Here is a 13,219-nt window from a genome sequence, read left to right as displayed (position 1 = left end):
CTAACTGAATGAGGTGTTAACCTGGATATCCTGACCAAATTCCAGCTGGGTTAATTACACGTTGCTTGAATGTTCCCCTCTGTTTCAATTGTGACACTATTTGATGTTACTTTTTGTTTTTCCCCTAAAGATTTCACTGGAAGCCTGCTGTTGCTGTGTTGCACACCAGAAGTGCACGTACAACAATTTTAGATGAAGGAAACTCTGTATGCTGAGTTTTAAAAGCACTCGTAAATGAATTCTTTATGAGCATAGGAGGTCTAATGCATGGATATGATTTGTTTTATTGCTTTTATTGATGTTATTGTTCCTGCTTTTTTCAGATACTGTTTACTACTACTACTGCTTTTTTTCTTGTCAAGTCCTGAAATACAGATTTGGACTAGCATTAAAATTAAAATCAATACCTGCATTTAAGCAGAGTAATGTGGCATTCAGATTTTGTGCTCCAGTTCAGATCCATTTCAAGGCAGGACCATCAATGGCAAATCCATATTGAGATTACAGTGTGAACTTCCCCAAAACTTGTGGGCAGGAATTGCTGCCAGAGCTGTGAATATGGCTTACTTCCAGTCATGATTAGATCAGAAGCAAATCAAAACAAAAAGGGGGAAAGAAAAACAGACTAACAACTACTGTACTGGAAAATCTTAGTAATACTGCTTGGGGACTTGTCATGTAAGATGTAATCAATAAGGTATTGACTACTAATTCTACATAATTGGTTGTCTTGGCTGCCAACTTTTATGTATAGTTTTATGTAGAGTACCTCCCTCATTTCTGTGTGTACCAAAGAGTTCATATTCTTGGCTCACAGTAAGAAGCATCAAAAAGCAGAAGCAAAATGAGGAGCAAAGTTCCCTTTGCTAACAGCACATGCTGTGGCTGCAAGGTTGGGCTGTGGGTGAGACCTGTGAGGGAAGGAAATTCCAGCTCTGGTGAATTATCAAGTAAGCAAACTGTCTTGCCAAGGAGAAATGCCTGTGATCTGTCAATCATATGGCTCGGCTGATTCAAGGGATTAAAACTGTTGAAGACTTTTTACCCATTTTAAAGCACATTCTGTATGTTTCAATGAAAAGACAGTGCATTTGAGAGAAGAAGAAGAGCTAAAGTTTTTATCAAAATCAGTAGTCTATGGTAAGTTTGCAGGAAGGAATAATAAGGAGCACAGGGCAAAGTTCTGCCTTGCAGAGTGAAGTACAGACATCTTGAGAATACTCTGCTGGTATTTACCAGGACTATCCTACTTATCAATACAACCCGGTCAGGGTTGATTTTAACCTCAGAGCATCTACCCAACAAATGAAATGCATATAACTTGGCTAATTATACATAGCTACCCAAACACTGCCTGTCAACATGGACAGTTAGCCAAAAATTGGCCTTACTTTATTAATTAATCCCTGCTTCTAGACCTAGTCTGATCCACAGAGGGACCAAGTGGTGCTAGCTGACTACTAAAGCCTGTTAGGTCTTTGCCAAACCTATGACCTACTGCAATCCCAGTAGGTGGAGGGGCCAGCAGGACAATTTGCTCCAGATTTTTCCTCTGAGAGGAGACACAGGGCTTTGGCTCCTTATGATATACTTAATTTGCCATAGGACTAAATTCTGCCTTGGGATTTTTTGTAAATCAGTTTTAAGTCAGGGGCAGGAGAGATGAATGCCAGATACCTGTTCCACTCCAAGGGGATGCAAGTCATCATTTTTTCTACATAAGCCACATCCAGCTATCAGCTTGAAGCATCCCTCGAGGTGTGTGGGATTAAACAAGAATATTTGTTGGCAAAGAATCCATGGTTTGTTTTTCTTGCACAGCACCAGAAAGCCCTGTTCCCATAGCCCTAACAATAATTCAGACCACTAGAGTCATATTAGTGATGTGGCTAGTACCAACCATATAACCATCAATCACCATTCTTTCTCCTCTCTCCAGCTCAGTTTATTTCCTGAGCTCTAATAAAAGGGCAGCTGTTTCAGTGTATGGCACATACCTGGCAGGAAAGGATCTACATTCTTCTGCTTGTGCACCACGAAAAAAGCTGGTAGCTCTGAAGACAAATTTTTGGATGCTGTTCATTCCTGAGGTGGTTCTCCTGGCCATGATATTGAATGTGTCCTTTGCTACAGTGAAAGTAAGTTTGTATTCAGCTGGTAGTGCTGTTGTACCTTTGCTTTTATTTAATTATATCCTATAAAGTGAGTTATTTGCCACATATTTGCATAATCTCCCCGCTTCTCTCTCTTCCTCTATGTACAGCGGCCTCAGCTGCTCTGTCATTTGGCCACAGAGGCACCAGTTTGCTAATCTAGTTTCATGGTCTGATAGACCTGGACAGTGATCAGTTTGCTTCCAAGGCATTTGTGTAAGAGGAAAGAGAGCTTTGATCCCTATTGGCAATTCAAGCTAATAGGATTGCTCTTCTTAAACCTCAACTAGATTGTCACAGTATCCTCATGTGATAGTCTGCAGTAAATCTCATTCCCAGAAATTTAAGCCTGTGGCCTGTAGATCCAAGCCATTAACTTTGTGACAATTAATGGGTTGACAACACAGTCCCCATCCATGCGAAATTCAAAACAAAAGCAGGATGGCAAGAAATAACCTCTCTCCACGGCTAATGGACCCTTTATGTAAATACCCTGAACTGTCTGAGCTGTGAGGAGATGGAACATTTGAAAGACCTGCTGCAAAGAGACAAATTTGGGGTGTTTTATCTAAATGCTGTGTCCTTGATCCACAGGATATGAGATGAGGGGGCACTGAGAGAAAAGGGGAGGATGGAGTGGGGCAAGACCATAATTTAAAGGCCCCCCATTTCAAAATTTTCTTTCTTGCCTGAAGGGAACAAGTTTCCTGAAGAGGCCAGCTCCACCACTCCCTTGATGGCCTGAAGGAGGTCTCCTCTGATGCCTTTTCCTGGTCTTAAAATCAAGAGTCAAACACGGTTAGAGGGGAAAAAGGGATTTTACCTTTGCATTTATTTTAAGGATCCTTATGTGCACATGTCCAGGTCAAATGCACTGCAATTCCCACCTACAAAAGATCTGGTATATCACTATAGGTCTTACTAATTAGCACATCTATCAAAAATTCTCCAATGAGAGGCTGGAATGAGCCCCTGTCCTCAAGGAACCTTCCCCTGGATGGTTCTATCTTGTGTTCTGGAGAGAACCTTGGGGTCTGGGGCGCACTAACTCCTACTTATGAAGCTTCTGAAATGTTTAGTCTCTTAGCTGAACAAACAAGTCTAAGAATGTAGGCAAAAAGCACTAGGAATACGGAAGTTGTAAGAAGGTATAACAGGGGTGTAACAGAAAAGGCAAAAAATCTTCATGGTATCACCTCTGCAAGCTCCATGTCTGTCCTGGCAGCAACCTCCCCTTCTCCTGTCCCACTTGCTTCTTTCACTCTGTGCTCTACTAACAGTGAGGGTGGCTGCACAATGAATTGCCAGGCCCTTTGGAGGTCATGTGAAGGAAAAGACACAGAACATCTCATTGCTCAGCAGCACTAAACCGCTCAAAACAAAGACTGTTGGATGGGACATAATGGACGTAGGCTGGGAGGGAACATTATGCAAAGGGACATCAGTATTTTAAAAGATTTTAAAAGCCATGTATTCCGAGCCCTGGACATCTTTGCCAGGCATCTCCAGGTGGACATCACAGTCCCTTGGGAAGTTGTGGCACCCAAAATACAGATGAGAACTTTGCCTACACCACCTTCTTTGTCTGGGTCCTGACAGTCTTCCATCCTGCGTCTTCAGCTGTTGTCAAAGATTGGCCTTCCTAAGCCACACAAAAGAAAGTGTATTTTCATGTCAGCCTGTTCCTCTAAACATTCAATTACCCTGTCAAATACCAAGCACCTCTTCCTTATGGGAAATTCCTGTTGCCAAGTGCTCTTTGCTTTGTCCTTTTAAAGTGCAGTTAAAGGCAACAGTTTCTGCCCTTACTTGTTAGTGAAGGAAATTATGACCTCCTTCTGTGAGTAATTACCCATTTCTATCTGGTTTCTACAAAAAAATAGATTTTATGCAGTTACAGGCTACCTGGCAAATCTCACGGTGCTGGGATGCACAGCAGAGCACTCAACATGAGCCATATTTAAGGCATTTAAGTGCTGTGTGTGTATTACTTTTGTTGTCTCTCAGATCAGTGGTATGATCCACAGCGTGCAGCAATAGCTTACAGTCTCGAAGGGCTGGCTTCCTCCTCCCCTCCCTCCCTCACACACTCTCAGGAAGGTGACACCACGTCCCTCAGCAGGTGGTGTGGCTGTATCACTGCAGACCTGCACCTGGACCAAAAGAGTCCTGTTGCAAAGCAAGGAGTAACAAACTGGGAGACCCCTGGGGCACACCGGTCACAGGGCCCTGACTGCTGTACTGACCATGCTGTGCACATGGACTAACTAGCCTTTCTCTGAGCCCTGCTGTGTTACGTGACAGTGGCACATCCAAAATCCATCTCAGTTCTCCCTTTTCAGGCAAGAAATAACTTCCTAAAAGAAATATAAAGTATTCATATGTAGATTTTGCAGTGAGAGAAACAACTGAAGTATCCTTTCTCTGAGCTCAACATCTTTGTAATTTCCAAGAAGCTGCAGAGTCCTAGCGAGCTGTGACTCCTCAGGTACCTGCCTATCAAGACCGCCAAGCTGCTCGTGCACTTAACTCTGTTATGCACATGTCCCAGTGAGATAATGGTCCTGAAGCACTTCTGGAAATACCCACTGCGCCCTTACCCAAGAGAGCAGCATATAATTTGGTGACTGAGTTCCAGCAAATAGCTGATACAAGGTTTTGGACACTCAATGCATGTTTCTTGTTCTTGGTATAGTGCTGTGTGATGCCTCCTGTAAAATAGCAATTATGTATTTATTAAAGGTGTCAGATCTGATTCTGACTTCTGCTTGCCATGACTTGTTACTTGCATCTACCTATGGTCATCACAAAATGTTCCCTACTCAGAAAGTTAATGCCTCCTGCCTACTTAGTGTGTAGGAAACAACCACTGACTTAAGGCAAGAGTCCCCAGACTCAGTGGAATTTTTACATGGTTTCTACTGAGATGAGTTTAAAGTAAATGGTCTAAATACTGCGCCTGAGTCCCTGGTGTAACACAGGGATAATTTTACTGAAATCAATGCATTACATAGATGGGAAGCAACTTTAAAATCAGAATTAAACTGTATGACAAAATGGCACTCGAACAGGTGAAGTAACAGCAACTCAGATTACCAGTGAGCTGAAATGGTGTCCCATTCATTCCACACATCTGCCATCTATATCAGGTCTTTGTGATTAAATATAACACTGCAAAGGACAAAGATTATGGCACTCACACAAATTTCCCTTTGGTATCAAGAGCTGTGTATGTTAGGAAACAAACCCCTCTGCAGAGGAAACATTTTTGAGAGTTGTGCTATCCAGAAAACAAAGCAAGTCACTCTGAGCAGTGACGTAATCCAGTTTCCCACACGTTAATGCCTTGTGGCCATACTTTTTCATTGCAGTAAGCCTCCATCAAGCTCCCTTTGATCTCTCCAACCTCCAAAATGCTTCAATTCCCCCTCCACACTCACACACCTGAGCTCAAGCCCCTGTGCAGCATCTTGCATGTACACTAACCCCTGAGAGGCCCCGGGGATCCCATGCTGCATGTGGGCCAGATGGACCCTGACCACATCCAGTCATCAGGCAGAACTGCACAGATAGCATTAAAATCACACTGCAGTTTTGTCTTTACCAAAAGCACTGATTGTAAGCATGCCGTAGGACACTCACTGCCTTCTGAATAATTGCTTTCCACAAAAACGATGGGAAGGTAATTGATCTCTACCCTTTGTAAACTTTGACTACATTAGTCAATGGGCTCAAAGTTTCTTGTGGGAAGGGGACAAGTTTGAGAGACAAATGCATGGAAAGAAATGCAATCACATAAGCCTTGCTTTGCTATTTAGATATTTAGTTGCATATTTAGCTGATACAACCTAAACTATGAGGACATTCATTGTCAGAAGGTTTGACCCCGTAGGATTAGTTGCATGTGTGATGGAAACCTCTATCAGAACATAAAGAGGATCAGAAATTGGCCCAGGTTCTCTTTTTGGCTCTGGAAACCAAAACTCTCCAGGTTTTGAGCGGATACATTGTCCAAAACTATAAAATTTTGCAGTGCCTCCCATTCCCAGAGATTTCCTGAATACTTAGGGAAAGACAACCTCCCAAATTACCCTCTGGTCACTCAGTGCTATGCTTGAAAGGCAATTCCTCCCTCTCCCCTGCTGGGTCTTGCTTTCCTCTCTGAGCTTTTGTTACTGACTGTTGCATTTGTTGTGCTACTGTCCTTGAAAAAACATCTATCTGCAAGAGCCTCCCGCAGCCCTGAATTCCGAGGGTTACAATGACAGTGCTGCCTGAAGCAGTATTTCCTTTTCCACGTTCTGCACTTGCCAGCTGTTAACTTCATCAAGATCCTGTATTGTGGGAGTTTTAAAAAAGGGGGCAGCTCTCTTTTCTCCATAGCCTTTGTGTGAAGGCTGCCAGGCCAGATTCAACCCTGAAAACCAATTAATTCAATGGGGTGCCATGACATGGCAGGCAGGGCAGAGAAAAATTCAGCTGTAATTTTGAAAAAACTGCTCCCAGCTGAGGAAAAATTCCCAGTTGCCTCTGGCTTTTTAATGTCAGCCTTCCTGATAAATGGAAGGGGTAGGTATCACCTCCTTTTTTCTGAAATAATAATCATTTGTCTTAAATATCAACAGCACTGGAAAAGCTGCATCAAGCCTGAGGTTGCTGGCCTGTATTTCGCTGCCCTCCGGAGACAAAAGGGGATCTATAGGACACCCTGCGCCTGTGGGATGACTCAACTCACAACTATCCCTCCTACTCGGTCACAAAAGTGATAGCTTTGACCTTTTGCTCATGGAAGAAATGACAGGGAAGGAAGGTACTCCACATCTTTAGTACAAACTGGAGTGTCACTTTACCAGGGGATAGCAAGGCTCTGGAACAATTTGGGATAGGAAGTGAGGAGGGCCTGTGCATTGACTGAGATGGCAGGTGACATTTCAAAAAGGCAGGACAGGATTAAGCAAGCTGGAAGAGGGACAGGATGCAGACATGAAGAGATCTTTAATGTCATACACACCCTAGAACATTTTGTATGATGCTCTTAAAGCACATCTTAAAACTGGAGCATCCCTCCTATGTCCCCTTCCTGGAGCAGTGGCTATCTGGGGAACACCCCAAGTCCTCTGCTGTTTCCTAGGGTTCTCCTGTCTGGATGTGCCCCAAAACTGACTTTGCTTCATGTAGGGAAGCAGACAGAGCCTGTGCAGCTGCAGATATTCCATGAGCTGCATTGGAATCCAAGATCCGCTGCATTTTCCCATCATACCTGCTAAAGGGTTTCAGAATGAAGGTAAGTTCTCTAAAGGCTTTGCTCTGCTTGAAAGTGCCGGTACAACACCTGACTACCCTTGGTGAGAGCGCAGTTAGGAGAAGGCTGAGCAGTTTTGAAAATCTTGCCCCTAAAGAATGAAAGCATCTTAATTTAATTAGTAAGTCTAGTGTCATTTTGTTGCAGCTAATCCTTCTACTGGGAGCACAGCCAGCACACAGCAATTCTTCAGAGCTATCAGGGTCCCCAAGCTACCTTTGTTATGCAGTCTCCTGAAGTGAGGGATCCGCAACTACTTATTCCAGGACTGTGCCTTCCCAGCTCTCCTGGATTTGGTGTGGATCACATGTGAGGATATACAGGAATGTTTTTGTTGAATTAACCAGAGGACACATCCAGTGTTTATGTCTATGTGCACTGTGGGCTGCTATCAAGGGTTTATTGCCTACCATTCTGCCTCCCACTCCCTTTCCCAGTGGTTGCTTTGTGGGAATCCTGTGGGCAGCTCCCCAAAGAGAGCAACTCTCTGTTTTTCAGCATCTGCAACCACTCCAGAAAGAAAATCAGCAAAAGTATGGTGTGGCACGAGGATGTCATTTTCACTCTGGCAACACAAGGGGTACATGCCTCCATGTATCTCCATTTTCTGGAGGGCTTTTGCCAGTCTATGGCCCTATGAGAGGCAATGCAGATGCCTACAACAGGAATGAGGAACATGGTTTCCTGATTACCAGAGGCCACACACACGGAGACAGAGCCCAGGTGGAACCAGAGGCAGCAGGTACATTGGCCACAAGGCTAGCTGTCCTTTCTGCTGACATGGGTGTGAGGGTGTAAGGTCCACAAAGCACCCACATCCCTGTAAGAGCAATGCAGAACTGGCAGGGAATCATCTCCAAAGTGTCTTCTCCAACACTTTTTCAGTATCTGGTCTAGAAAGTTCCAAGAGCCGTTGCTCTCCACAAACCTTGCCTGACCAAAGCTGTGTACACGAGCCAGAGTGCTCTTGATTCTCAGGCTGTGTCAGTAGCACTGATACCTCTAACTCTGACAGAGATGACAGAAACCACTATGAGAAAGAGGAAATCAGATCACCACGCCTCCAGCACCTTTTCTGAAAGGACCAATAGTGAAATTATCTGTTCTCAAAAAAGCAGATACGTGGAGTAACACACTGACTCCCAAAAACTCTAGGGTTTATTTGGAACAGAACTTGATTCTGCAGAATAAGGCCTCATCTTTAAGTCTATGTAAGTACTGATCTATTTTCAACTATCTGGGATTTTTATTGTTTAACTGGACAATGGCAAGCTTTTACCAGGCTTTATTTAGGCTATTTCAGACAATGTTTAATGATGCAAGTTTTTCTCATAAAAACACACCTAACAATCACACAAGACAATTGGAGTCACACAAAGACATCTGAAGGGTCAAACGTGTAAAAAAAACAAAATAAGGAAGAAGTGTTCAGCTTTTCTCTTCCTCATCTATTCTTTCTCTCAATTCTTACCTATCTTCTGTTCACACAACAGTGGCCAAATCTTCCTATCCTCTCGTTCAGTCTACTATTTTATACTAACATTACTCAGCTGGTTTTGATCCTTGGGTTCAGTGAAGCCTCATCCAACAACAAGGGCTTTTGCCTTCACCTTACCCCAGGTACCCGGGCATGTAGGAGTCCGTCCTGGCTGCAGTCTTAGCTGTCTCTCCAACAAAATGGGCAGCCCTTAACTCTCAGCCCATATAATGGGTTTGGAGCCAGGCTTCTGGGCAAGACTGTCAGCTGGTGTAACTGTGCTGGATGGTAGCCGAAGGTATGGCTCACGGCTGGTCTGAGAATGATTCCTGATTTTCAAGAGCAGCCCCAGTCTGTAGTTTTACCTCTCAGTGGCAGTGCTCAGCTGATATTCAAACATATGAAATGAAAAGGCGTCTCTGAAAATAGCAGGTTCCAGCTAATGTTGCAACACCTTCTAGGGAGAGTTAAAATCAGAGCTGCAGATGCCTATTTCTGAATTCTCCTGCATTTTGTTGTTGCCAGTTCCTGTCTGAGCACCACAGAGTGCTGCTCCTCTTCACTTCTGCTGCCCACAGGGGAAAGCCCTCAGAGGGCAGATGTCAGATCCTGTCAATACATGAGAGAGGGATGCAGGGATGAACTGTGTGGGATGGCAGCCTGCATAACCTCCCTGTCTTCACAGCGATCAGGAACTGAAGAGCAGAGGAGGAAGGAAGGCTAGGGCGAGTAAAGTGAAGCATTAAATAGCACTTGCTGGATCTCTGCTTGGCAGGGATTCACATATCCCTGTTTTTAATCTTCTGTTCCTAGGGAAGGCTAGATATGAGGAGGCTGGAGGAAGTACAGATGAACTGGGGGGTGCAAAATAGACAACACCTACCACAGGTTTCTGTGCCCCATGCAGAAGTGAGGGACTCTACAGAGCTCCCAGCAGGAAGGAAAACTGGGTCTCAGCACCTGGCCTGCCAAGTTCCTAGAAGACATGCATGCAGTGATGGCATAAATATCCTATCCAGGATCCCACGTACAACATTTGGGATCAGCTGTATTGAACAGCCCCACCAATCCCTTGCAATCCTTAGCACAGGGCAGCCCTCTCCCCTTGCCCAAGAGGGGTTTGCTTCTACCTTGCTTTCCTCCCTCCTGGGAGAAAGGCTGATCACCACGACCCTGCACTTCTCATCTTCTTAATGAATAAAGGAAGAAGCAAAAATTCATGGTGCAAGAGAGCACTCACTTGAAGTCCTTATGCCAGGGCTCTCTAGGATTGTTGCTAGAGCAGAGAGTAATTCCTTCTGGTGGGAATTACTGGCTGAAATGTTGTGGTCTGCTTTGTACCAGGAGCCATGCCAGACAGCAAAGTTGGAATTAGAAAGGTCCCAGGACAAGCTCAGTCTACCACAACCACAGGAAGATGGTTAGTTCTGACTGGTCTCCAGAGCATCCACCACACAGCCCATGGCCGCAAAATGCTCTCCAGGGCCCTGTAACAAGCCTGAGACCCACAGCAGAGAACAAAAGCCACAGCTTTTGTGTGCCACAGGAAGAGAGCAGTAGCAACCACAGGCAGCCCCAGTGTCCTCAGTGCCTCCTGTAAAAATCCTAGATGAGATTTGGAAATTGGCCATGCCTCGCATTACAGAGGCTAAAGGGAAAAATCCAGTGTCCAGTGGTACCTCCCCATTTGACCTAAAGGGGCAATTGCAGAGGTCAGCTTGACCCAGGAGCATGAGCAAGACACACAAGACAGGACAATGTAAAGACCATCCTGCCACTAAAACAATCTTCTCATTCACTTTAGACACTATTCTGAGCTTCTACTGATGAGGAAAGGAGACCTGGGAGACAAATTGTCCTGTAAGTTGGGGAAAAAAGAATCTTTAGCAGCTTTTTCTTTGCCTTTCTCTCTGGGATTAGAAAGAATACATGTCTGATGGAGGCCTGTTTATTTGCCAGGGAATTAGGGCATTTTGTGCCTCCCTTTATTCGTATGAAAAGATAATGACCTTCTGGTGGGAAGATCCAAGCATTGCCAAGAAATATGTTTTGGAATCTTTTCAGAGTCAGTGAGTTAGGGACAAACAAATTCCCTGGAGAATAAAAGGGCAGAAAGAGATATATGACCCTGGACTTCAGTTTAGGCTTGACAAATTCTTTGGATCTGTGAATCTGTGCTGTAATCAAGGGCGTTTGCCTTCTCTTTGACCCAAGAGAAGACATTAGCAGCATGGGCACCACAGCACCCAGCCATGCAGTGGGGTGTGTCTGAAAAGCATCACTGTATTTTGTACACACACCCTCATCTGGAGTGAAATTAGGTAGTTCAGGCACTCCCATACCTGGCAACATGGCTCCAAGACAGCTGCAAAACCCATGCAGAAGCTCTTTGGTGCTTGTCTGTCACTGAACTCTGCCTTGCCGTGACTCCCAGGTAGTTCATACACAGCTTCCACAAGTCTGCATGAGCTGTGGACACACCCTTCCACTGTAGCACGGGCACAGCTTGCCAACACCATTCACAGCCCCACAGTCATCCTGGCCTGGGGGAGTTCACAGAGTGTCTAACCCTGAGACTGGCTGGGATTTCTGCTGCTCGTTGCCATCCTCAGGAAGTCCTGCTCAGATCCTAGTTCAGGGTCCATCTCTGGATGCAAGGGTTGCCCAGAGATTCATGTACTGTTCTCCCATAGGGACCGTGAACTTACATTTAAATTACAAGAGGCATCTGTTTCCCCATCAGCACTCACGGTTGACATTTTCACTCCTGCAGGTTTCCGAAGTGCAGCTGAGAGTGTAGGTAATCACAATGGACAATGGTTCTGTCTTTAACAGACCATGGCCTGGGCTGCTTCCTGGAGAAGCATATGGCTCAGCACACTTTTGCTTCCAGGGATCCCCAGAGATCTCAGGGACCTGCTGGAAATATCAGTCATTCCCCGAAATTCAGCCTGCAGGCTCACCACAGGAAGTGAAGTTATTTTGTTCAGCATCCTTATCCAGCATTTTCACATGGAAGTAGAGGACAGTTCATGATGGACTTGCCCCCTGCCTTTGGTCAAAGAACAAAGGCCAAGCAAGTAATACCAGGTTATTGCAGTGAGTGAGTGACACATAATCAACTGTAAAGAGGTGTAAGGATTATATCCTGGGAGACCTGGGCTGCCTCAGTTCCTCACCAATTGCTTTCACTCACAGCCCATTTTAAAAGCTTTACAAGCTCTCAGCAGTCACAGATCAGTTAGCTAAACTCTCTTTTCTGAACTTTTTCCTGTTATCTTTGGACACCTGTGTCTGTGAAATTGCCTATTAGCAGTTTGCAGAGCGATTTAGGTAATCTCAGAAGAGTACATGTGAATCTAATGGCCAGATATAATGCCTTGACAGATCAATAAGGCACATTGCAACTCCACAGAGTCTAGACTTCCTGGGGCTGGGTGGAGGGATTTTTATAGTCACCAAAAAGTTATGTCTGTGTTTGTGCAAGAGGGAAAGAAGAGAAGCAGAGAAAGGGTGATGTACTCAGACACAAAATATTTTGAAGAGCCTGAAGAAGTTTTGGATTGGATCGAGACATCCTAGAGGGCCCATTGTAGTTGCTTCTTCTCTCTCATTTCAGAGGAACTATATTTCTGGGAAGCTGAAAGGCTTTCTAGATCCAGGCTGAGTGGGTATAGGAATCTGGACGTACATGTGCATAAGGCTGTGTTGCAAGCACCTAGGCATGCATGCCACACTGTGAAGGGCTTGCTGCATGCACATGTAATAACATTTGGACTCACTGATGTCCCTGGGACAAAGGGGGTTTGTAGATGTGTGATTCGGACCACAGCATGCAGAGGTACCTGACGATTCAGAGGTGACTGATGAATACCTGCACCACCTGTGTGTACTTCAGCAGAGAAGAGAGCCCATAACACACTAACAGGCACATCTTTTGTCTCTCTGCTGCCTATCCCAGCAAAAGATCATGCCCATTTCTGTAAATAAACTCTGATAAGGGCCTAGCCCACAGCTGGTGTAACAGAAGACCATGCAGCGGTGCTAATTTGCAGCAGCTGAGAATTCGCCTCAGTGTCTCCCAGCCCAAAACAAAACTCTATAAAAAGAGTATATATATCTATAAAAAGATGGTTTCTCAAGTTCAACTGTAGTGCAAAAAGCCCTGTTCCTATAAGAGGTGACTAACAGGGTGACTTGCAGCAGCAACGCTCCTGCAAATGCTCCCCAGAGATGGTATCAGGCCTACACTTCAGTCTTCTCCCCCCTCTCCTCTCCTGCAGTCCA

Source organism: Corvus kubaryi, unplaced genomic scaffold, assembly GCF_017639235.1.
Source record: "Corvus kubaryi isolate FWS band 111438036 unplaced genomic scaffold, C.kubaryi_AGA036_p1.0 37266, whole genome shotgun sequence".
Lineage (NCBI taxonomy): Eukaryota > Metazoa > Chordata > Aves > Passeriformes > Corvidae > Corvus > Corvus kubaryi.
This window is presented reverse-complemented; position numbering follows the sequence as displayed.